This window comes from Schistocerca cancellata, chromosome 2, assembly GCF_023864275.1.
Source record: "Schistocerca cancellata isolate TAMUIC-IGC-003103 chromosome 2, iqSchCanc2.1, whole genome shotgun sequence".
In the NCBI taxonomy this organism is placed as follows: Eukaryota; Metazoa; Arthropoda; class Insecta; order Orthoptera; family Acrididae; genus Schistocerca; species Schistocerca cancellata.
In genome coordinates this window covers 1,099,537,764-1,099,555,758 of record NC_064627.1, presented here as the reverse complement: position 1 = coordinate 1,099,555,758, position 17,995 = coordinate 1,099,537,764, and the positions used below count along the sequence as shown (strand labels likewise).

Genomic DNA, 17,995 nt, shown 5'->3' with positions numbered 1-17,995 from the left:
ATGGCAACATCACTACAAGTTGTCTGTGAAGTAAGGAGCACTCAAGCAGTTTCCGTGGTGTAGCGGTTATCACGTCTGCCTAACACGCAGAAGGTCCCCGGTTCGATCCCGGGCGGAAACACTTTTTCATCACTTTAAGCAAGACTTACTAACATGCATCTGCTACCATCTGTACCCGAAACCTTCGTAATTGCCTTCATGCGTCGGACCAGAGTGTCAATTCCTCACATCAAATAAGAAATTCATTTGACATTGGCGGCGAGCTTTTTGCGCTGACTCAGCCACTGACGTGCGATCAGTTTGCACGAAACGCTAGGGCTCGTCCGGGATTTGAACCCGGGACCTCCTGCACCCTAAGCAGGAATCATACCCCTAGACCAACGAGCCCTGTGACACGTCGAATGCAAGTTATTCCAGTCCCTCGATGTCTTCCAGGGTGCTCTGGAAGTCTCGTTTAGGCTGGCGGGATGGGGGCGGCGCGAATTCCAGCGGTCGGCGGCCTTCCTGGGCTATTGGTACCATCATGTAGAGCTGCCCCTGGGCTCGCACTGCCTGCTGCTGAGAAAGTGATTGCTTTTGCTGATATGACTTGCAATAACGACTGCGCGAAACGCCGCTATCTCGTTAGGGGCGCTACGGCAGACACCCTCTCGAGAACCCCGAATACTTGTTGAGCCCTCGGCTGCGATGGGTTCCAGGCTGACAAAAGAACTGTCGTGTGTGCATTCGCGGATGAGAGAAAGGCTGAGGCAAGTTCGAGTGAACAAGGATGGACTCCTCGGCTCCGTCGTTTCCGTAGTGTAGCGGTTATCACGTCTGCTTCACACGCAGAAGGTCCCCGGTTCTATCCCGGGCGGGAACAGTATTTTCCTGCCTATGTCGTATTGTACCTCAGTGAGCCTCGTCGTGTGTGCATCTGCTGCATGTCCCTTCGTTTTGCAAGTACCACATTTATTGAATTTTTTAGTTACAATGGCAACATCACTACAAGTTGTCTGTGAAGTAAGGAGCACTCAAGCAGTTTCCGTGGTGTAGCGGTTATCACGTCTGCCTAACACGCAGAAGGTCCCCGGTTCGATCCCGGGCGGAAACACTTTTTCATCACTTTAAGCAAGACTTACTAACATGCATCTGCTACCATCTGTACCCGAAACCTTCGTAATTGCCTTCATGCGTCGGACCAGAGTGTCAATTCCTCACATCAAATAAGAAATTCATTTGACATTGGCGGCGAGCTTTTTGCGCTGACTCAGCCACTGACGTGCGATCAGTTTGCACGAAACGCTAGGGCTCGTCCGGGATTTGAACCCGGGACCTCCTGCACCCTAAGCAGGAATCATACCCCTAGACCAACGAGCCCTGTGACACGTCGAATGCCAGTTATTCCAGTCCCTCGATGTCTTCCAGGGTGCTCTGGAAGTCTCGTTTAGGCTGGCGGGATGGGGGCGGCGCGAATTCCAGCGGTCGGCGGCCTTCCTGGGCTATTGGTACCATCATGTAGAGCTGCCCCTGGGCTCGCACTGCCTGCTGCTGAGAAAGTGATTGCTTTTGCTGATATGACTTGCAATAACGACTGCGCGAAACGCCGCTATCTCGTTAGGGGCGCTACGGCAGACACCCTCTCGAGAACCCCGAATACTTGTTGAGCCCTCGGCTGCGATGGGTTCCAGGCTGACAAAAGAACTGTCGTGTGTGCATTCGCGGATGAGAGAAAGGCTGAGGCAAGTTCGAGTGAACAAGGATGGACTCCTCGGCTCCGTCGTTTCCGTAGTGTAGCGGTTATCACGTCTGCTTCACACGCAGAAGGTCCCCGGTTCTATCCCGGGCGTGAACAGTATTTTCCTGCCTATGTCGTATTGTACCTCAGTGAGCCTCGTCGTGTGTGCATCTGCTGCATGTCCCTTCGTTTTGCAAGTACCACATTTATTGAATTTTTTAGTTACAATGGCAACATCACTACAAGTTGTCTGTGAAGTAAGGAGCACTCAAGCAGTTTCCGTGGTGTAGCGGTTATCACGTCTGCCTAACACGCAGAAGGTCCCCGGTTCGATCCCGGGCGGAAACACTTTTTCATCACTTTAAGCAAGACTTACTAACATGCATCTGCTACCATCTGTACCCGAAACCTTCGTAATTGCCTTCATGCGTCGGACCAGAGTGTCAATTCCTCACATCAAATAAGAAATTCATTTGACATTGGCGGCGAGCTTTTTGCGCTGACTCAGCCACTGACGTGCGATCAGTTTGCACGAAACGCTAGGGCTCGTCCGGGATTTGAACCCGGGACCTCCTGCACCCTAAGCAGGAATCATACCCCTAGACCAACGAGCCCTGTGACACGTCGAATGCCAGTTATTCCAGTCCCTCGATGTCTTCCAGGGTGCTCTGGAAGTCTCGTTTAGGCTGGCGGGATGGGGGCGGCGCGAATTCCAGCGGTCGGCGGCCTTCCTGGGCTATTGGTACCATCATGTAGAGCTGCCCCTGGGCTCGCACTGCCTGCTGCTGAGAAAGTGATTGCTTTTGCTGATATGACTTGCAATAACGACTGCGCGAAACGCCGCTATCTCGTTAGGGGCGCTACGGCAGACACCCTCTCGAGAACCCCGAATACTTGTTGAGCCCTCGGCTGCGATGGGTTCCAGGCTGACAAAAGAACTGTCGTGTGTGCATTCGCGGATGAGAGAAAGGCTGAGGCAAGTTCGAGTGAACAAGGATGGACTCCTCGGCTCCGTCGTTTCCGTAGTGTAGCGGTTATCACGTCTGCTTCACACGCAGAAGGTCCCCGGTTCTATCCCGGGCGGGAACAGTATTTTCCTGCCTATGTCGTATTGTACCTCAGTGAGCCTCGTCGTGTGTGCATCTGCTGCATGTCCCTTCGTTTTGCAAGTACCACATTTATTGAATTTTTTAGTTACAATGGCAACATCACTACAAGTTGTCTGTGAAGTAAGGAGCACTCAAGCAGTTTCCGTGGTGTAGCGGTTATCACGTCTGCCTAACACGCAGAAGGTCCCCGGTTCGATCCCGGGCGGAAACACTTTTTCATCACTTTAAGCAAGACTTACTAACATGCATCTGCTACCATCTGTACCCGAAACCTTCGTAATTGCCTTCATGCGTCGGACCAGAGTGTCAATTCCTCACATCAAATAAGAAATTCATTTGACATTGGCGGCGAGCTTTTTGCGCTGACTCAGCCACTGACGTGCGATCAGTTTGCACGAAACGCTAGGGCTCGTCCGGGATTTGAACCCGGGACCTCCTGCACCCTAAGCAGGAATCATACCCCTAGACCAACGAGCCCTGTGACACGTCGAATGCCAGTTATTCCAGTCCCTCGATGTCTTCCAGGGTGCTCTGGAAGTCTCGTTTAGGCTGGCGGGATGGGGGCGGCGCGAATTCCAGCGGTCGGCGGCCTTCCTGGGCTATTGGTACCATCATGTAGAGCTGCCCCTGGGCTCGCACTGCCTGCTGCTGAGAAAGTGATTGCTTTTGCTGATATGACTTGCAATAACGACTGCGCGAAACGCCGCTATCTCGTTAGGGGCGCTACGGCAGACACCCTCTCGAGAACCCCGAATACTTGTTGAGCCCTCGGCTGCGATGGGTTCCAGGCTGACAAAAGAACTGTCGTGTGTGCATTCGCGGATGAGAGAAAGGCTGAGGCAAGTTCGAGTGAACAAGGATGGACTCCTCGGCTCCGTCGTTTCCGTAGTGTAGCGGTTATCACGTCTGCTTCACACGCAGAAGGTCCCCGGTTTTATCCCGGGCGGGAACAGTATTTTCCTGCCTATGTCGTATTGTACCTCAGTGAGCCTCGTCGTGTGTGCATCTGCTGCATGTCCCTTCGTTTTGCAAGTACCACATTTATTGAATTTTTTAGTTACAATGGCAACATCACTACAAGTTGTCTGTGAAGTAAGGAGCACTCAAGCAGTTTCCGTGGTGTAGCGGTTATCACGTCTGCCTAACACGCAGAAGGTCCCCGGTTCGATCCCGGGCGGAAACACTTTTTCATCACTTTAAGCAAGACTTACTAACATGCATCTGCTACCATCTGTACCCGAAACCTTCGTAATTGCCTTCATGCGTCGGACCGGAGTGTCAATTCCTCACATCAAATAAGAAATTCATTTGACATTGGCGGCGAGCTTTTTGCGCTGACTCAGCCACTGACGTGCGATCAGTTTGCACGAAACGCTAGGGCTCGTCCGGGATTTGAACCCGGGACCTCCTGCACCCTAAGCAGGAATCATACCCCTAGACCAACGAGCCCTGTGACACGTCGAATGCCAGTTATTCCAGTCCCTCGATGTCTTCCAGGGTGCTCTGGAAGTCTCGTTTAGGCTGGCGGGATGGGGGCGGCGCGAATTCCCGCGGTCGGCGGCCTTCCTGGGCTATTGGTACCATCATGTAGAGCTGCCCCTGGGCTCGCACTGCCTGCTGCTGAGAAAGTGATTGCTTTTGCTGATATGACTTGCAATAACGACTGCGCGAAACGCCGCTATCTCGTTAGGGGCGCTACGGCAGACACCCTCTCGAGAACCCCGAATACTTGTTGAGCCCTCGGCTGCGATGGGTTCCAGGCTGACAAAAGAACTGTCGTGTGTGCATTCGCGGATGAGAGAAAGGCTGAGGCAAGTTCGAGTGAACAAGGATGGACTCCTCGGCTCCGTCGTTTCCGTAGTGTAGCGGTTATCACGTCTGCTTCACACGCAGAAGGTCCCCGGTTCTATCCCGGGCGGGAACAGTATTTTTTTGCCTATGTCGTATTGTACTCAGGTGAGCCTCGTCGTGTGTGCATCTGCTGCATGTCCCTTCGTTTTGCAAGTACCACATTTATTGAATTTTTTAGTTACGATGGCAACATCAATACAAGTTGTCTGTGAAGTAAGGTGCACTCAAGCAGTTTCCGTGGTGTGGCGGTTGTCACGTCTGCCTAACACGCAGAAGGTCCCCGGTTCGATCCCGGGCGGAAACACTTTTTCATCACATTAAGCAAGACTTACTAACATGCATCTGCTACCATCTGTACCCGAAACCTCCGTAATTGCCTTCATGCGTCGGACCAGAGTGTCAATTCCTCACATCAAATAAGAAATTCATTTGACATTGGCGGCGAGCTTTTTGCGCTGACTCAGCCACTGACGTGTGATCAGTTTGCACAAAAAGCTAGGGCTCGTCCAGGATTTCAACCCGGGACCACCTGCACCCTAAGCAGGAATCATACCCCTAGACCAACGAGCTTGTGGCACGGCGAATGCCAGTTATTCCAGTCCCTCGATGTCTTCCAGGGTGCTCTGGAAGTCTCGTTTAGGCTGGCGGGATGGGGGCGGCGCGAATTCCCGCGGTCGGCGGCCTTCCTGCGCTATTGGTACCTTCATGTAGAGCTGCCCCTGGGCTCGCACTGCCTGCTGCTGAGAAAGTGATTGCTTTTGCTGATATTACTTGCAATATCGACTGCGCGAAACGCCGCTATCTCGTTAGGGGCGCTACGGCAGACACCCTCTCGAGAACCCCGAATACTTGTTGAGCCCTCGGCTGCGATGGGTTCCAGGCTGACAAAAGAACTGTCGTGTGTGCATTCGCGGATGAGAGAAAGGCTGAGGCAAGTTCGAGTGAACAAGGATGGACTCCTCGGCTCCGTCGTTTCCGTAGTGTAGCGGTTATCACGTCTGCTTCACACGCAGAAGGTCCCCGGTTCTATCCCGGGCGGGAACAGTATTTTCCTGCCTATGTCGTATTGTACCTCAGTGAGCCTCGTCGTGTGTGCATCTGCTGCATGTCCCTTCGTTTTGCAAGTACCACATTTATTGAATTTTTTAGTTACAATGGCAACATCACTACAAGTTGTCTGTGAAGTAAGGAGCACTCAAGCAGTTTCCGTGGTGTAGCGGTTATCACGTCTGCCTAACATGCAGAAGGTCCCCGGTTCGATCCCGGGCGGAAACACTTTTTCATCACTTTAAGCAAGACTTACTAACATGCATCTGCTACCATCTGTACCCGAAACCTTCGTAATTGCCTTCATGCGTCGGACCAGAGTGTCAATTCCTCACATCAAATAAGAAATTCATTTGACATTGGCGGCGAGCTTTTTGCGCTGACTCAGCCACTGACGTGCGATCAGTTTGCACGAAACGCTAGGGCTCGTCCGGGATTTGAACCCGGGACCTCCTGCACCCTAAGCAGGAATCATACCCCTAGACCAACGAGCCCTGTGACACGTCGAATGCCAGTTATTCCAGTCCCTCGATGTCTTCCAGGGTGCTCTGGAAGTCTCGTTTAGGCTGTCGGGATGGGGGCGGCGCGAATTCCAGCGGTCGGCGGCCTTCCTGGGCTATTGGTACCATCATGTAGAGCTGCCCCTGGGCTCGCACTGCCTGCTGCTGAGAAAGTGATTGCTTTTGCTGATATGACTTGCAATAACGACTGCGCGAAACGCCGCTATCTCGTTAGGGGCGCTACGGCAGACACCCTCTCGAGAACCCCGAATACTTGTTGAGCCCTCGGCTGCGATGGGTTCCAGGCTGACAAAAGAACTGTCGTGTGTGCATTCGCGGATGAGAGAAAGGCTGAGGCAAGTTCGAGTGAACAAGGATGGACTCCTCGGCTCCGTCGTTTCCGTAGTGTAGCGGTTATCACGTCTGCTTCACACGCAGTAGGTCCCCGGTTCTATCCCGGGCGGGAACAGTATTTTTTTGCCTATGTCGTATTGTACTCAGGTGAGCCTCGTCGTGTGTGCATCTGCTGCATGTCCCTTCGTTTTGCAAGTACCACATTTATTGAATTTTTTAGTTACGATGGCAACATCAATACAAGTTGTCTGTGAAGTAAGGTGCACTCAAGCAGTTTCCGTGGTGTGGCGGTTGTCACGTCTGCCTAACACGCAGAAGGTCCCTGGTTCGATCCCGGGCGGAAACACTTTTTCATCACATTAAGCAAGACTTACTAACATGCATCTGCTACCATCTGTACCCGAAACCTCCGTAATTGCCTTCATGCGTCGGACCAGAGTGTCAATTGCTCACATCAAATAAGAAATTCATTTGACATTGGCGGCGAGCTTTTTGCGCTGACTCAGCCACTGACGTGTGATCAGTTTGCACAAAAAGCTAGGGCTCGTCCAGGATTTCAACCCGGGACCACCTGCACCCTAAGCAGGAATCATACCCCTAGACCAACGAGCTTGTGGCACGGCGAATGCCAGTTATTCCAGTCCCTCGATGTCTTCCAGGGTGCTCTGGAAGTCTCGTTTAGGCTGGCGGGATGGGGGCGGCGCGAATTCCCGCGGTCGGCGGCCTTCCTGCGCTATTGGTACCTTCATGTAGAGCTGCCCCTGGGCTCGCACTGCCTGCTGCTGAGAAAGTGATTGCTTTTGCTGATATTACTTGCAATATCGACTGCGCGAAACGCCGCTATCTCGTTAGGGGCGCTACGGCAGACACCCTCTCGAGAACCCCGAATACTTGTTGAGCCCTCGGCTGCGATGGGTTCCAGGCTGACAAAAGAACTGTCGTGTGTGCATTCGCGGATGAGAGAAAGGCTGAGGCAAGTTCGAGTGAACAAGGATGGACTCCTCGGCTCCGTCGTTTCCGTAGTGTAGCGGTTATCACGTCTGCTTCACACGCAGAAGGTCCCCGGTTCTATCCCGGGCGGGAACAGTATTTTCCTGCCTATGTCGTATTGTACCTCAGTGAGCCTCGTCGTGTGTGCATCTGCTGCATGTCCCTTCGTTTTGCAAGTACCACATTTATTGAATTTTTTAGTTACAATGGCAACATCACTACAAGTTGTCTGTGAAGTAAGGAGCACTCAAGCAGTTTCCGTGGTGTAGCGGTTATCACGTCTGCCTAACACGCAGAAGGTCCCCGGTTCGATCCCGGGCGGAAACACTTTTTCATCACTTTAAGCAAGACTTACTAACATGCATCTGCTACCATCTGTACCCGAAACCTTCGTAATTGCCTTCATGCGTCGGACCAGAGTGTCAATTCCTCACATCAAATAAGAAATTCATTTGACATTGGCGGCGAGCTTTTTGCGCTGACTCAGCCACTGACGTGCGATCAGTTTGCACGAAACGCTAGGGCTCGTCCGGGATTTGAACCCGGGACCTCCTGCACCCTAAGCAGGAATCATACCCCTAGACCAACGAGCCCTGTGACACGTCGAATGCCAGTTATTCCAGTCCCTCGATGTCTTCCAGGGTGCTCTGGAAGTCTCGTTTAGGCTGTCGGGATGGGGGCGGCGCGAATTCCAGCGGTCGGCGGCCTTCCTGGGCTATTGGTACCATCATGTAGAGCTGCCCCTGGGCTCGCACTGCCTGCTGCTGAGAAAGTGATTGCTTTTGCTGATATGACTTGCAATAACGACTGCGCGAAACGCCGCTATCTCGTTAGGGGCGCTACGGCAGACACCCTCTCGAGAACCCCGAATACTTGTTGAGCCCTCGGCTGCGATGGGTTCCAGGCTGACAAAAGAACTGTCGTGTGTGCATTCGCGGATGAGAGAAAGGCTGAGGCAAGTTCGAGTGAACAAGGATGGACTCCTCGGCTCCGTCGTTTCCGTAGTGTAGCGGTTATCACGTCTGCTTCACACGCAGAAGGTCCCCGGTTTTATCCCGGGCGGGAACAGTATTTTCCTGCCTATGTCGTATTGTACCTCAGTGAGCCTCGTCGTGTGTGCATCTGCTGCATGTCCCTTCGTTTTGCAAGTACCACATTTATTGAATTTTTTAGTTACAATGGCAACATCACTACAAGTTGTCTGTGAAGTAAGGAGCACTCAAGCAGTTTCCGTGGTGTAGCGGTTATCACGTCTGCCTAACACGCAGAAGGTCCCCGGTTCGATCCCGGGCGGAAACACTTTTTCATCACTTTAAGCAAGACTTACTAACATGCATCTGCTACCATCTGTACCCGAAACCTTCGTAATTGCCTTCATGCGTCGGACCGGAGTGTCAATTCCTCACATCAAATAAGAAATTCATTTGACATTGGCGGCGAGCTTTTTGCGCTGACTCAGCCACTGACGTGCGATCAGTTTGCACGAAACGCTAGGGCTCGTCCGGGATTTGAACCCGGGACCTCCTGCACCCTAAGCAGGAATCATACCCCTAGACCAACGAGCCCTGTGACACGTCGAATGCCAGTTATTCCAGTCCCTCGATGTCTTCCAGGGTGCTCTGGAAGTCTCGTTTAGGCTGGCGGGATGGGGGCGGCGCGAATTCCCGCGGTCGGCGGCCTTCCTGGGCTATTGGTACCATCATGTAGAGCTGCCCCTGGGCTCGCACTGCCTGCTGCTGAGAAAGTGATTGCTTTTGCTGATATGACTTGCAATAACGACTGCGCGAAACGCCGCTATCTCGTTAGGGGCGCTACGGCAGACACCCTCTCGAGAACCCCGAATACTTGTTGAGCCCTCGGCTGCGATGGGTTCCAGGCTGACAAAAGAACTGTCGTGTGTGCATTCGCGGATGAGAGAAAGGCTGAGGCAAGTTCGAGTGAACAAGGATGGACTCCTCGGCTCCGTCGTTTCCGTAGTGTAGCGGTTATCACGTCTGCTTCACACGCAGAAGGTCCCCGGTTCTATCCCGGGCGGGAACAGTATTTTCCTGCCTATGTCGTATTGTACTCCAGTGAGCCTCGTCGTGTGTGCATCTGCTGCATGTCCCTTCGTTTTGCAAGTACCACATTTATTGAATTTTTTAGTTACGATGGCAACATCAATACAAGTTGTCTGTGAAGTAAGGTGCACTCAAGCAGTTTCCGTGGTGTGGCGGTTGTCACGTCTGCCTAACACGCAGAAGGTCCCCGGTTCGATCCCGGGCGGAAACACTTTTTCATCACATTAAGCAAGACTTACTAACATGCATCTGCTACCATCTGTACCCGAAACCTCCGTAATTGCCTTCATGCGTCGGACCAGAGTGTCAATTGCTCACATCAAATAAGAAATTCATTTGACATTGGCGGCGAGCTTTTTGCGCTGACTCAGCCACTGACGTGTGATCAGTTTGCACAAAACGCTAGGGCTCGTCCGGGATTTGAACCCGGGACCTCCTGCACCCTAAGCAGGAATCATACCCCTAGACCAACGAGCTTGTGGCACGGCGAATGCCAGTTATTCCAGTCCCTCGATGTCTTCCAGGGTGCTCTGGAAGTCTCGTTTAGGCTGGCGGGATGGGGGCGGCGCGAATTCCCGCGGTCCGCGGCCTTCCTGCGCTATTGGTACCTTCATGTAGAGCTGCCCCTGGGCTCGCACTGCCTGCTGCTGAGAAAGTGATTGCTTTTGCTGATATTACTTGCAATAACGACTGCGCGAAACGCCGCTATCTCGTTAGGGGCGCTACGGCAGACACCCTCTCGAGAACCCCGAATACTTGTTGAGCCCTCGGCTGCGATGGGTTCCAGGCTGACAAAAGAACTGTCGTGTGTGCATTCGCGGATGAGAGAAAGGCTGAGGCAAGTTCGAGTGAACAAGGATGGACTCCTCGGCTCCGTCGTTTCCGTAGTGTAGCGGTTATCACGTCTGCTTCACACGCAGAAGGTCCCCGGTTCTATCCCGGGCGGGAACAGTATTTTCCTGCCTATGTCGTATTGTACCTCAGTGAGCCTCGTCGTGTGTGCATCTGCTGCATGTCCCTTCGTTTTGCAAGTACCACATTTATTGAATTTTTTAGTTACAATGGCAACATCACTACAAGTTGTCTGTGAAGTAAGGAGCACTCAAGCAGTTTCCGTGGTGTAGCGGTTATCACGTCTGCCTAACACGCAGAAGGTCCCCGGTTCGATCCCGGGCGGAAACACTTTTTCATCACTTTAAGCAAGACTTACTAACATGCATCTGCTACCATCTGTACCCGAAACCTTCGTAATTGCCTTCATGCGTCGGACCAGAGTGTCAATTCCTCACATCAAATAAGAAATTCATTTGACATTGGCGGCGAGCTTTTTGCGCTGACTCAGCCACTGACGTGCGATCAGTTTGCACGAAACGCTAGGGCTCGTCCGGGATTTGAACCCGGGACCTCCTGCACCCTAAGCAGGAATCATACCCCTAGACCAACGAGCCCTGTGACACGTCGAATGCCAGTTATTCCAGTCCCTCGATGTCTTCCAGGGTGCTCTGGAAGTCTCGTTTAGGCTGTCGGGATGGGGGCGGCGCGAATTCCAGCGGTCGGCGGCCTTCCTGGGCTATTGGTACCATCATGTAGAGCTGCCCCTGGGCTCGCACTGCCTGCTGCTGAGAAAGTGATTGCTTTTGCTGATATGACTTGCAATAACGACTGCGCGAAACGCCGCTATCTCGTTAGGGGCGCTACGGCAGACACCCTCTCGAGAACCCCGAATACTTGTTGAGCCCTCGGCTGCGATGGGTTCCAGGCTGACAAAAGAACTGTCGTGTGTGCATTCGCGGATGAAAGAAAGGCTGAGGCAAGTTCGAGTGAACAAGGATGGACTCCTCGGCTCCGTCGTTTCCGTAGTGTAGCGGTTATCACGTCTGCTTCACACGCAGAAGGTCCCCGGTTTTATCCCGGGCAGGAACAGTATTTTCCGGCCTATGTCGTATTGTACCTCAGTGAGCCTCGTCGTGTGTGCATCTGCTGCATGTCCCTTCGTTTTGCAAGTACCACATTTATTGAATTTTTTAGTTACAATGGCAACATCACTACAAGTTGTCTGTGAAGTAAGGAGCACTCAAGCAGTTTCCGTGGTGTAGCGGTTATCACGTCTGCCTAACACGCAGAAGGTCCCCGGTTCGATCCCGGGCGGAAACACTTTTTCATCACTTTAAGCAAGACTTACTAACATGCATCTGCTACCATCTGTACCCGAAACCTTCGTAATTGCCTTCATGCGTCGGACCGGAGTGTCAATTCCTCACATCAAATAAGAAATTCATTTGACATTGGCGGCGAGCTTTTTGCGCTGACTCAGCCACTGACGTGCGATCAGTTTGCACGAAACGCTAGGGCTCGTCCGGGATTTGAACCCGGGACCTCCTGCACCCTAAGCAGGAATCATACCCCTAGACCAACGAGCCCTGTGACACGTCGAATGCCAGTTATTCCAGTCCCTCGATGTCTTCCAGGGTGCTCTGGAAGTCTCGTTTAGGCTGGCGGGATGGGGGCGGCGCGAATTCCCGCGGTCGGCGGCCTTCCTGGGCTATTGGTACCATCATGTAGAGCTGCCCCTGGGCTCGCACTGCCTGCTGCTGAGAAAGTGATTGCTTTTGCTGATATGACTTGCAATAACGACTGCGCGAAACGCCGCTATCTCGTTAGGGGCGCTACGGCAGACACCCTCTCGAGAACCCCGAATACTTGTTGAGCCCTCGGCTGCGATGGGTTCCAGGCTGACAAAAGAACTGTCGTGTGTGCATTCGCGGATGAGAGAAAGGCTGAGGCAAGTTCGAGTGAACAAGGATGGACTCCTCGGCTCCGTCGTTTCCGTAGTGTAGCGGTTATCACGTCTGCTTCACACGCAGAAGGTCCCCGGTTCTATCCCGGGCGGGAACAGTATTTTCCTGCCTATGTCGTATTGTACTCCAGTGAGCCTCGTCGTGTGTGCATCTGCTGCATGTCCCTTCGTTTTGCAAGTACCACATTTATTGAATTTTTTAGTTACGATGGCAACATCAATACAAGTTGTCTGTGAAGTAAGGTGCACTCAAGCAGTTTCCGTGGTGTGGCGGTTGTCACGTCTGCCTAACACGCAGAAGGTCCCCGGTTCGATCCCGGGCGGAAACACTTTTTCATCACTTTAAGCAAGACTTACTAACATGCATCTGCTACCATCTGTACCCGAAACCTTCGTAATTGCCTTCATGCGTCGGACCAGAGTGTCAATTCCTCACATCAAATAAGAAATTCATTTGACATTGGCGGCGAGCTTTTTGCGCTGACTCAGCCACTGACGTGTGATCAGTTTGCACAAAACGCTAGGGCTCGTCCAGGATTTGAACCCGGGACCACCTGCACCCTAAGCAGGAATCATACCCCTAGACCAACGAGCTTGTGGCACGGCGAATGCCAGTTATTCCAGTCCCTCGATGTCTTCCAGGGTGCTCTGGAAGTCTCGTTTAGGCTGGCGGGATGGGGGCGGCGCGAATTCCCGCGGTCGGCGGCCTTCCTGGGCTATTGGTACCTTCATGTAGAGCTGCCCCTGGGCTCGCACTGCCTGCTGCTGAGAAAGTGATTGCTTTTGCTGATATGACTTGCAATAACGACTGCGCGAAACGCCGGTATCTCGTTAGGGGCGCTACGGCAGACACCCTCTCGAGAACCCCGAAGACTTCTTGAGCCCTCGGCTGCGATGGGTTCCAGGCTGACAAAAGAACTGCCGTGTGTGCATTCGCGGATGAGAGAAAGGCTGAGGCAAGTTCGAGTGAACAAGGATGGACTCCTCGGCTCCGTCGTTTCCGTAGTGTAGCGGTTATCACGTCTGCTTCACACGCAGAAGGTCCCCGGTTCTATCCCGGGCGGGAACAGTATTTTCCTGCCTATGTCGTATTGTACCTCAGTGAGCCTCGTCGTGTGTGCATCTGCTGCATGTCCCTTCGTTTTGCAAGTACCACATTTATTGAATTTTTTAGTTACAATGGCAACATCACTACAAGTTGTCTGTGAAGTAAGGAGCACTCAAGCAGTTTCCGTGGTGTAGCGGTTATCACGTCTGCCTAACTCGCAGAAGGTCCCCGGTTCGATCCCGGGCGGAAACACTTTTTCATCACTTTAAGCAAGACTTACTAACATGCATCTGCTACCATCTGTACCCGAAACCTTCGTAATTGCCTTCATGCGTCGGACCAGAGTGTCAATTCCTCACATCAAATAAGAAATTCATTTGACATTGGCGGCGAGCTTTTTGCGCTGACTCAGCCACTGACGTGCGATCAGTTTGCACGAAACGCTAGGGCTCGTCCGGGATTTGAACCCGGGACCTCCTGCACCCTAAGCAGGAATCATACCCCTAGACCAACGAGCCCTGTGACACGTCGAATGCCAGTTATTCCAGTCCCTCGATGTCTTCCAGGGTGCTCTGGAAGTCTCGTTTAGGCTGGCGGGATGGGGGCGGCGCGAATTCCCGCGGTCGGCGGCCTTCCTGGGCTATTGGTACCATCATGTAGAGCTGCCCCTGGGCTCGCACTGCCTGCTGCTGAGAAAGTGATTGCTTTTGCTGATATGACTTGCAATAACGACTGCGCGAAACGCCGCTATCTCGTTAGGGGCGCTACGGCAGACACCCTCTCGAGAACCCCGAATACTTGTTGAGCCCTCGGCTGCGATGGGTTCCAGGCTGACAAAAGAACTGTCGTGTGTGCATTCGCGGATGAGAGAAAGGCTGAGGCAAGTTCGAGTGAACAAGGATGGACTCCTCGGCTCCGTCGTTTCCGTAGTGTAGCGGTTATCACGTCTGCTTCACACGCAGAAGGTCCCCGGTTCTATCCCGGGCGGGAACAGTATTTTCCTGCCTATGTCGTATTGTACCTCAGTGAGCCTCGTCGTGTGTGCATCTGCTGCATGTCCCTTCGTTTTGCAAGTACCACATTTATTGAATTTTTTAGTTACAATGGCAACATCACTACAAGTTGTCTGTGAAGTAAGGAGCACTCAAGCAGTTTCCGTGGTGTAGCGGTTATCACGTCTGCCTAACACGCAGAAGGTCCCCGGTTCGATCCCGGGCGGAAACACTTTTTCATCACTTTAAGCAAGACTTACTAACATGCATCTGCTACCATCTGTACCCGAAACCTTCGTAATTGCCTTCATGCGTCGGACCAGAGTGTCAATTCCTCACATCAAATAAGAAATTCATTTGACATTGGCGGCGAGCTTTTTGCGCTGACTCAGCCACTGACGTGCGATCAGTTTGCACGAAACGCTAGGGCTCGTCCGGGATTTGAACCCGGCACCTTCTGCACCCTAAGCAGGAATCATACCCCTAGACCAACGAGCCCTGTGACACGTCGAATGCCAGTTATTCCAGTCCCTCGATGTCTTCCAGGGTGCTCTGGAAGTCTCGTTTAGGCTGGCGGGATGGGGGCGGCGCGAATTCCAGCGGTCGGCGGCCTTCCTGGGCTATTGGTACCATCATGTAGAGCTGCCCCTGGGCTCGTACTGCCTGCAGCTGAGAAAGTGATTGCTTTTGCTGATATGACTTGCAATAACGACTGCGCGAAACGCCGCTATCTCGTTAGGGGCGCTACGGCAGACACCCTCTCGAGAACCCCGAATACTTGTTGAGCCCTCGGCTGCGATGGGTTCCAGGCTGACAAAAGAACTGTCGTGTGTGCATTCGCGGATGAGAGAAAGGCTGAGGCAAGTTCGAGTGAACAAGGATGGACTCCTCGGCTCCGTCGTTTCCGTAGTGTAGCGGTTATCACGTCTGCTTCACACGCAGAAGGTCCCCGGTTCTATCCCGGGCGGGAACAGTATTTTCCTGCCTATGTCGTATTGTACCTCAGTGAGCCTCGTCGTGTGTGCATCTGCTGCATGTCCCTTCGTTTTGCAAGTACCACATTTATTGAATTTTTTAGTTACAATGGCAACATCACTACAAGTTGTCTGTGAAGTAAGGAGCACTCAAGCAGTTTCCGTGGTGTAGCGGTTATCACGTCTGCCTAACACGCAGAAGGTCCCCGGTTCGATCCCGGGCGGAAACACTTTTTCATCACTTTAAGCAAGACTTACTAACATGCATCTGCTACCATCTGTACCCGAAACCTTCGTAATTGCCTTCATGCGTCGGACCAGAGTGTCAATTCCTCACATCAAATAAGAAATTCATTTGACATTGGCGGCGAGCTTTTTGCGCTGACTCAGCCACTGACGTGCGATCAGTTTGCACGAAACGCTAGGGCTCGTCCGGGATTTGAACCCGGAACCTCCTGCACCCTAAGCAGGAATCATACCCCTAGACCAACGAGCCCTGTGACACGTCGAATGCCAGTTATTCCAGTCCCTCGATGTCTTCCAGGGTGCTCTGGAAGTCTCGTTTAGGCTGTCGGGATGGGGGCGGCGCGAATTCCAGCGGTCGGCGGCCTTCCTGGGCTATTGGTACCATCATGTAGAGCTGCCCCTGGGCTCGCACTGCCTGCTGCTGAGAAAGTGATTGCTTTTGCTGATATGACTTGCAATAACGACTGCGCGAAACGCCGCTATCTCGTTAGGGGCGCTACGGCAGACACCCTCTCGAGAACCCCGAATACTTGTTGAGCCCTCGGCTGCGATGGGTTCCAGGCTGACAAAAGAACTGTCGTGTGTGCATTCGCGGATGAGAGAAAGGCTGAGGCAAGTTCGAGTGAACAAGGATGGACTCCTCGGCTCCGTCGTTTCCGTAGTGTAGCGGTTATCACGTCTGCTTCACACGCAGAAGGTCCCCGGTTTTATCCCGGGCGGGAACAGTATTTTCCTGCCTATGTCGTATTGTACCTCAGTGAGCCTCGTCGTGTGTGCATCTGCTGCATGTCCCTTCGTTTTGCAAGTACCACATTTATTGAATTTTTTAGTTACAATGGCAACATCACTACAAGTTGTCTGTGAAGTAAGGAGCACTCAAGCAGTTTCCGTGGTGTAGCGGTTATCACGTCTGCCTAACACGCAGAAGGTCCCCGCTTCGATCCCGGGCGGAAACAGTTTTTCATCGCTTTAAGCAAGACTTACTAACATGCATCTGCTACCATCTGTACCCGAAACCTTCGTAATTGCCTTCATGCGTCGGACCGGAGTGTCAATTCCTCACATCAAATAAGAAATTCATTTGACATTGGCGGCGAGCTTTTTGCGCTGACTCAGCCACTGACGTGCGATCAGTTTGCACGAAACGCTAGGGCTCGTCCGGGATTTGAACCCGGGACCTCCTGCACCCTAAGCAGGAATCATACCCCTAGACCAACGAGCCCTGTGACACGTCGAATGCCAGTTATTCCAGTCCCTCGATGTCTTCCAGGGTGCTCTGGAAGTCTCGTTTAGGCTGTCGGGATGGGGGCGGCGCGAATTCCAGCGGTCGGCGGCCTTCCTGGGCTATTGGTACCATCATGTAGAGCTGCCCCTGGGCTCGCACTGCCTGCTGCTGAGAAAGTGATTGCTTTTGCTGATATGACTTGCAATAACGACTGCGCGAAACGCCGCTATCTCGTTAGGGGCGCTACGGCAGACACCCTCTCGAGAACCCCGAATACTTGTTGAGCCCTCGGCTGCGATGGGTTCCAGGCTGACAAAAGAACTGTCGTGTGTGCATTCGCGGATGAGAGAAAGGCTGAGGCAAGTTCGAGTGAACAAGGATGGACTCCTCGGCTCCGTCGTTTCCGTAGTGTAGCGGTTATCACGTCTGCTTCACACGCAGAAGGTCCCCGGTTTTATCCCGGGCGGGAACAGTATTTTCCTGCCTATGTCGTATTGTACCTCAGTGAGCCTCGTCGTGTGTGCATCTGCTGCATGTCCCTTCGTTTTGCAAGTACCACATTTATTGAATTTTTTAGTTACAATGGCAACATCACTACAAGTTGTCTGTGAAGTAAGGAGCACTCAAGCAGTTTCCGTGGTGTAGCGGTTATCACGTCTGCCTGACACGCAGAAGGTCCCCGGTTCGATCCCGGGCGGAAACAGTTTTTCATCACTTTAAGCAATACTTACTAACATGCATCTGCTACCATCTGTACCCGAAACCTTCGTAATTGCCTTCATGCGTCGGACCGGAGTGTCAATTCCTCACATCAAATAAGAAATTCATTTGACATTGGCGGCGAGCTTTTTGCGCTGACTCAGCCACTGACGTGCGATCAGTTTGCACGAAACGCTAGGGCTCGTCCGGGATTTGAACCCGGGACCTCCTGCACCCTAAGCAGGAATCATACCCCTAGACCAACGAGCCCTGTGACACGTCGAATGCCAGTTATTCCAGTCCCTCGATGTCTTCCAGGGTGCTCTGGAAGTCTCGTTTAGGCTGGCGGGATGGGGGCGGCGCGAATTCCCGCGGTCGGCGGCCTT

At 52.7% G+C, this 17,995-nt stretch overlaps 54 non-coding genes across 54 annotated transcripts; 37 read left to right on the top strand and 17 right to left on the bottom strand.

Moving 5' to 3' along the window:
• The first annotated feature begins 48 nt into the window (after positions 1-48).
• Positions 49-121, top strand: Trnav-aac (transfer RNA valine (anticodon AAC)). The gene has a single exon. It is a non-coding gene; the product is annotated as a tRNA-Val (tRNA).
• Positions 122-315: 194 nt separating this feature from the next.
• Positions 316-387, bottom strand: Trnap-agg (transfer RNA proline (anticodon AGG)). Its single transcript has one exon. It is a non-coding gene; the product is annotated as a tRNA-Pro (tRNA).
• A 402-nt stretch (positions 388-789) lies between these two features.
• Positions 790-862, top strand: Trnav-cac (transfer RNA valine (anticodon CAC)). Its single transcript has one exon. It is a non-coding gene; the product is annotated as a tRNA-Val (tRNA).
• A 158-nt stretch (positions 863-1,020) lies between these two features.
• On the top strand, positions 1,021-1,093 carry Trnav-aac (transfer RNA valine (anticodon AAC)). The gene has a single exon. It is a non-coding gene; the product is annotated as a tRNA-Val (tRNA).
• A 194-nt stretch (positions 1,094-1,287) lies between these two features.
• On the bottom strand, positions 1,288-1,359 carry Trnap-agg (transfer RNA proline (anticodon AGG)). The gene has a single exon. It is a non-coding gene; the product is annotated as a tRNA-Pro (tRNA).
• Positions 1,360-1,761: 402 nt separating this feature from the next.
• On the top strand, positions 1,762-1,834 carry Trnav-cac (transfer RNA valine (anticodon CAC)). The gene has a single exon. It is a non-coding gene; the product is annotated as a tRNA-Val (tRNA).
• Positions 1,835-1,992: 158 nt separating this feature from the next.
• Trnav-aac (transfer RNA valine (anticodon AAC)) lies at positions 1,993-2,065 on the top strand. Its single transcript has one exon. It is a non-coding gene; the product is annotated as a tRNA-Val (tRNA).
• Positions 2,066-2,259: 194 nt separating this feature from the next.
• Trnap-agg (transfer RNA proline (anticodon AGG)) lies at positions 2,260-2,331 on the bottom strand. Its single transcript has one exon. It is a non-coding gene; the product is annotated as a tRNA-Pro (tRNA).
• Positions 2,332-2,733: 402 nt separating this feature from the next.
• Trnav-cac (transfer RNA valine (anticodon CAC)) lies at positions 2,734-2,806 on the top strand. The gene has a single exon. It is a non-coding gene; the product is annotated as a tRNA-Val (tRNA).
• Positions 2,807-2,964: 158 nt separating this feature from the next.
• Positions 2,965-3,037, top strand: Trnav-aac (transfer RNA valine (anticodon AAC)). Its single transcript has one exon. It is a non-coding gene; the product is annotated as a tRNA-Val (tRNA).
• Positions 3,038-3,231: 194 nt separating this feature from the next.
• On the bottom strand, positions 3,232-3,303 carry Trnap-agg (transfer RNA proline (anticodon AGG)). The gene has a single exon. It is a non-coding gene; the product is annotated as a tRNA-Pro (tRNA).
• A 402-nt stretch (positions 3,304-3,705) lies between these two features.
• Positions 3,706-3,778, top strand: Trnav-cac (transfer RNA valine (anticodon CAC)). The gene has a single exon. It is a non-coding gene; the product is annotated as a tRNA-Val (tRNA).
• A 158-nt stretch (positions 3,779-3,936) lies between these two features.
• Trnav-aac (transfer RNA valine (anticodon AAC)) lies at positions 3,937-4,009 on the top strand. Its single transcript has one exon. It is a non-coding gene; the product is annotated as a tRNA-Val (tRNA).
• A 194-nt stretch (positions 4,010-4,203) lies between these two features.
• Positions 4,204-4,275, bottom strand: Trnap-agg (transfer RNA proline (anticodon AGG)). The gene has a single exon. It is a non-coding gene; the product is annotated as a tRNA-Pro (tRNA).
• A 402-nt stretch (positions 4,276-4,677) lies between these two features.
• On the top strand, positions 4,678-4,750 carry Trnav-cac (transfer RNA valine (anticodon CAC)). Its single transcript has one exon. It is a non-coding gene; the product is annotated as a tRNA-Val (tRNA).
• Positions 4,751-4,908: 158 nt separating this feature from the next.
• Trnav-aac (transfer RNA valine (anticodon AAC)) lies at positions 4,909-4,981 on the top strand. The gene has a single exon. It is a non-coding gene; the product is annotated as a tRNA-Val (tRNA).
• Positions 4,982-5,648: 667 nt separating this feature from the next.
• On the top strand, positions 5,649-5,721 carry Trnav-cac (transfer RNA valine (anticodon CAC)). The gene has a single exon. It is a non-coding gene; the product is annotated as a tRNA-Val (tRNA).
• A 158-nt stretch (positions 5,722-5,879) lies between these two features.
• On the top strand, positions 5,880-5,952 carry Trnav-aac (transfer RNA valine (anticodon AAC)). The gene has a single exon. It is a non-coding gene; the product is annotated as a tRNA-Val (tRNA).
• A 194-nt stretch (positions 5,953-6,146) lies between these two features.
• Positions 6,147-6,218, bottom strand: Trnap-agg (transfer RNA proline (anticodon AGG)). The gene has a single exon. It is a non-coding gene; the product is annotated as a tRNA-Pro (tRNA).
• Positions 6,219-6,620: 402 nt separating this feature from the next.
• Positions 6,621-6,693, top strand: Trnav-cac (transfer RNA valine (anticodon CAC)). The gene has a single exon. It is a non-coding gene; the product is annotated as a tRNA-Val (tRNA).
• A 158-nt stretch (positions 6,694-6,851) lies between these two features.
• Trnav-aac (transfer RNA valine (anticodon AAC)) lies at positions 6,852-6,924 on the top strand. The gene has a single exon. It is a non-coding gene; the product is annotated as a tRNA-Val (tRNA).
• Positions 6,925-7,591: 667 nt separating this feature from the next.
• On the top strand, positions 7,592-7,664 carry Trnav-cac (transfer RNA valine (anticodon CAC)). Its single transcript has one exon. It is a non-coding gene; the product is annotated as a tRNA-Val (tRNA).
• A 158-nt stretch (positions 7,665-7,822) lies between these two features.
• Positions 7,823-7,895, top strand: Trnav-aac (transfer RNA valine (anticodon AAC)). Its single transcript has one exon. It is a non-coding gene; the product is annotated as a tRNA-Val (tRNA).
• A 194-nt stretch (positions 7,896-8,089) lies between these two features.
• On the bottom strand, positions 8,090-8,161 carry Trnap-agg (transfer RNA proline (anticodon AGG)). The gene has a single exon. It is a non-coding gene; the product is annotated as a tRNA-Pro (tRNA).
• A 402-nt stretch (positions 8,162-8,563) lies between these two features.
• On the top strand, positions 8,564-8,636 carry Trnav-cac (transfer RNA valine (anticodon CAC)). The gene has a single exon. It is a non-coding gene; the product is annotated as a tRNA-Val (tRNA).
• Positions 8,637-8,794: 158 nt separating this feature from the next.
• Positions 8,795-8,867, top strand: Trnav-aac (transfer RNA valine (anticodon AAC)). Its single transcript has one exon. It is a non-coding gene; the product is annotated as a tRNA-Val (tRNA).
• A 194-nt stretch (positions 8,868-9,061) lies between these two features.
• Positions 9,062-9,133, bottom strand: Trnap-agg (transfer RNA proline (anticodon AGG)). The gene has a single exon. It is a non-coding gene; the product is annotated as a tRNA-Pro (tRNA).
• A 402-nt stretch (positions 9,134-9,535) lies between these two features.
• Trnav-cac (transfer RNA valine (anticodon CAC)) lies at positions 9,536-9,608 on the top strand. Its single transcript has one exon. It is a non-coding gene; the product is annotated as a tRNA-Val (tRNA).
• Positions 9,609-9,766: 158 nt separating this feature from the next.
• Positions 9,767-9,839, top strand: Trnav-aac (transfer RNA valine (anticodon AAC)). Its single transcript has one exon. It is a non-coding gene; the product is annotated as a tRNA-Val (tRNA).
• A 194-nt stretch (positions 9,840-10,033) lies between these two features.
• Trnap-agg (transfer RNA proline (anticodon AGG)) lies at positions 10,034-10,105 on the bottom strand. Its single transcript has one exon. It is a non-coding gene; the product is annotated as a tRNA-Pro (tRNA).
• A 401-nt stretch (positions 10,106-10,506) lies between these two features.
• Trnav-cac (transfer RNA valine (anticodon CAC)) lies at positions 10,507-10,579 on the top strand. Its single transcript has one exon. It is a non-coding gene; the product is annotated as a tRNA-Val (tRNA).
• Positions 10,580-10,737: 158 nt separating this feature from the next.
• Trnav-aac (transfer RNA valine (anticodon AAC)) lies at positions 10,738-10,810 on the top strand. Its single transcript has one exon. It is a non-coding gene; the product is annotated as a tRNA-Val (tRNA).
• A 194-nt stretch (positions 10,811-11,004) lies between these two features.
• Trnap-agg (transfer RNA proline (anticodon AGG)) lies at positions 11,005-11,076 on the bottom strand. The gene has a single exon. It is a non-coding gene; the product is annotated as a tRNA-Pro (tRNA).
• Positions 11,077-11,478: 402 nt separating this feature from the next.
• Trnav-cac (transfer RNA valine (anticodon CAC)) lies at positions 11,479-11,551 on the top strand. The gene has a single exon. It is a non-coding gene; the product is annotated as a tRNA-Val (tRNA).
• Positions 11,552-11,709: 158 nt separating this feature from the next.
• Trnav-aac (transfer RNA valine (anticodon AAC)) lies at positions 11,710-11,782 on the top strand. The gene has a single exon. It is a non-coding gene; the product is annotated as a tRNA-Val (tRNA).
• Positions 11,783-11,976: 194 nt separating this feature from the next.
• On the bottom strand, positions 11,977-12,048 carry Trnap-agg (transfer RNA proline (anticodon AGG)). Its single transcript has one exon. It is a non-coding gene; the product is annotated as a tRNA-Pro (tRNA).
• A 402-nt stretch (positions 12,049-12,450) lies between these two features.
• Trnav-cac (transfer RNA valine (anticodon CAC)) lies at positions 12,451-12,523 on the top strand. The gene has a single exon. It is a non-coding gene; the product is annotated as a tRNA-Val (tRNA).
• A 158-nt stretch (positions 12,524-12,681) lies between these two features.
• Positions 12,682-12,754, top strand: Trnav-aac (transfer RNA valine (anticodon AAC)). The gene has a single exon. It is a non-coding gene; the product is annotated as a tRNA-Val (tRNA).
• Positions 12,755-12,948: 194 nt separating this feature from the next.
• On the bottom strand, positions 12,949-13,020 carry Trnap-agg (transfer RNA proline (anticodon AGG)). Its single transcript has one exon. It is a non-coding gene; the product is annotated as a tRNA-Pro (tRNA).
• Positions 13,021-13,421: 401 nt separating this feature from the next.
• Positions 13,422-13,494, top strand: Trnav-cac (transfer RNA valine (anticodon CAC)). The gene has a single exon. It is a non-coding gene; the product is annotated as a tRNA-Val (tRNA).
• Positions 13,495-13,652: 158 nt separating this feature from the next.
• Trnav-aac (transfer RNA valine (anticodon AAC)) lies at positions 13,653-13,725 on the top strand. Its single transcript has one exon. It is a non-coding gene; the product is annotated as a tRNA-Val (tRNA).
• A 194-nt stretch (positions 13,726-13,919) lies between these two features.
• Trnap-agg (transfer RNA proline (anticodon AGG)) lies at positions 13,920-13,991 on the bottom strand. Its single transcript has one exon. It is a non-coding gene; the product is annotated as a tRNA-Pro (tRNA).
• A 402-nt stretch (positions 13,992-14,393) lies between these two features.
• On the top strand, positions 14,394-14,466 carry Trnav-cac (transfer RNA valine (anticodon CAC)). The gene has a single exon. It is a non-coding gene; the product is annotated as a tRNA-Val (tRNA).
• Positions 14,467-14,624: 158 nt separating this feature from the next.
• On the top strand, positions 14,625-14,697 carry Trnav-aac (transfer RNA valine (anticodon AAC)). The gene has a single exon. It is a non-coding gene; the product is annotated as a tRNA-Val (tRNA).
• Positions 14,698-14,891: 194 nt separating this feature from the next.
• Trnap-agg (transfer RNA proline (anticodon AGG)) lies at positions 14,892-14,963 on the bottom strand. Its single transcript has one exon. It is a non-coding gene; the product is annotated as a tRNA-Pro (tRNA).
• Positions 14,964-15,365: 402 nt separating this feature from the next.
• Positions 15,366-15,438, top strand: Trnav-cac (transfer RNA valine (anticodon CAC)). The gene has a single exon. It is a non-coding gene; the product is annotated as a tRNA-Val (tRNA).
• A 158-nt stretch (positions 15,439-15,596) lies between these two features.
• On the top strand, positions 15,597-15,669 carry Trnav-aac (transfer RNA valine (anticodon AAC)). Its single transcript has one exon. It is a non-coding gene; the product is annotated as a tRNA-Val (tRNA).
• Positions 15,670-15,863: 194 nt separating this feature from the next.
• On the bottom strand, positions 15,864-15,935 carry Trnap-agg (transfer RNA proline (anticodon AGG)). Its single transcript has one exon. It is a non-coding gene; the product is annotated as a tRNA-Pro (tRNA).
• A 402-nt stretch (positions 15,936-16,337) lies between these two features.
• Trnav-cac (transfer RNA valine (anticodon CAC)) lies at positions 16,338-16,410 on the top strand. Its single transcript has one exon. It is a non-coding gene; the product is annotated as a tRNA-Val (tRNA).
• A 158-nt stretch (positions 16,411-16,568) lies between these two features.
• Positions 16,569-16,641, top strand: Trnav-aac (transfer RNA valine (anticodon AAC)). Its single transcript has one exon. It is a non-coding gene; the product is annotated as a tRNA-Val (tRNA).
• A 194-nt stretch (positions 16,642-16,835) lies between these two features.
• On the bottom strand, positions 16,836-16,907 carry Trnap-agg (transfer RNA proline (anticodon AGG)). Its single transcript has one exon. It is a non-coding gene; the product is annotated as a tRNA-Pro (tRNA).
• A 402-nt stretch (positions 16,908-17,309) lies between these two features.
• Trnav-cac (transfer RNA valine (anticodon CAC)) lies at positions 17,310-17,382 on the top strand. Its single transcript has one exon. It is a non-coding gene; the product is annotated as a tRNA-Val (tRNA).
• Positions 17,383-17,540: 158 nt separating this feature from the next.
• On the top strand, positions 17,541-17,613 carry Trnav-gac (transfer RNA valine (anticodon GAC)). The gene has a single exon. It is a non-coding gene; the product is annotated as a tRNA-Val (tRNA).
• Positions 17,614-17,807: 194 nt separating this feature from the next.
• On the bottom strand, positions 17,808-17,879 carry Trnap-agg (transfer RNA proline (anticodon AGG)). Its single transcript has one exon. It is a non-coding gene; the product is annotated as a tRNA-Pro (tRNA).
• Positions 17,880-17,995: the final 116 nt, after the last annotated feature.